Raw genomic sequence first — 1254 nt, forward strand, 5'->3', positions numbered from 1 at the left:
CGAAACGTACATCTCATTCGTAAGAGAGGAAGAAAACAATCTCCCTGGGGCCAGTCGGTAATATACCGACATACGACGTGTCGTGCACATCCGTCTCACGCACGGTATACAAAATATGAATAAAACGTGTGTAGTCTCTCTCTCTCTCGACTTCTTAATATTTTCTTTCACCTCTGACGCATCATTTCAGGTGACGTCGGGAGCGCGGGAAAAAAAATTTTTCTAAACACACGAAACCGTTCATCTCACGAACAGCCGAAAAAGTTGTCGCTCAGATCCATATCGCAGTGGAGCGGTATCCGCGGGCGGTCGTAATTGAACGACGCACGACGCCGCGAACACTCACGCGAGTCCATACAAACGATTCCGATCGTTTTGCAACAACTAGAACGTACACTGTCCGTGAAATTCACAGAATTTTCGCGTGTCCGCGACAAACGCCGACGAGACACCCATCGTTCGCTCGTACGTAGCATCCTTCTCTTAACCCGACTCAGAAACGTTCTTTGCGCCCTTCGGTAAAAAAACGTTCGATCCGAAGAGGTGAACGACGGCGGGGATTTGACAGAGCTACGCAAGCAGTGTATGGTACGTAAACGACCCTCAGCCAGGCGTGGTCCAGGAATTGTATCCGTGGACCGCAATGTGCGTTCGAAATGTCGATGTTCATGTGTCCTGCAGTTCACACGTTGACGCGCAATTAGCTGCGTTCTTCATCGACCCACGAGCCAAGTGATCCACCGTTCAGGGTAATCGTATAAATTTTATATTTCACATATATAATTTTATTCTCATTTGTTCGACCTAATATCTCTCTTCTTTCAAAGAGAAGATAAAAGTTGATACCTGAATCTCCGACCAGCGCGCGAAGGAGATTCAGGCGTCGCCTTGGAGACGACACCGAAGCCTTTCGAGACGAAAAACGTTCAAGTAATATGTATATATTTCTCGACGTTCCGGGCGTATAGTGCATTCAAAAACCCGCGAAAGACGCAGAAGACTCGCACGCGTGGAAACGACGGGGATATATTTTGTATCCTACCCGATACTGAATCCATCGCGTGCAGTCGACCCTCGCGTTCTTCCGATCAGACGCATCTATTGTTGCGCGCATGTTTTCGCGTCGCATCGCGCGAAACGTTGCACGAATCGTACCGATCGATCGATTGAAAGCAAATAATGAAAAAAGACTTCACAGCTGGCTCTTTGCCGGTCATTCGTCCCATGTTATCTCTTGCCGCGAAATTGGCGCGC

The 1254-nt window shown here is 48.3% G+C and overlaps 1 non-coding gene across 1 annotated transcript; it reads right to left on the reverse strand.

Annotated features, from left to right (window-relative positions):
* Nucleotides 1-597: 597 nt before the first annotated feature.
* On the reverse strand, nucleotides 598-752 carry LOC143176335 (5.8S ribosomal RNA). The gene has a single exon (XR_013000899.1). It is a non-coding gene; the product is annotated as a 5.8S ribosomal RNA (ribosomal RNA).
* Nucleotides 753-1254: the final 502 nt, after the last annotated feature.

The sequence above is a fragment of the Nomia melanderi genome, unplaced genomic scaffold, assembly GCF_051020985.1.
Source record: "Nomia melanderi isolate GNS246 unplaced genomic scaffold, iyNomMela1 scaffold0497, whole genome shotgun sequence".
Taxonomy (NCBI): domain Eukaryota; kingdom Metazoa; phylum Arthropoda; class Insecta; order Hymenoptera; family Halictidae; genus Nomia; species Nomia melanderi.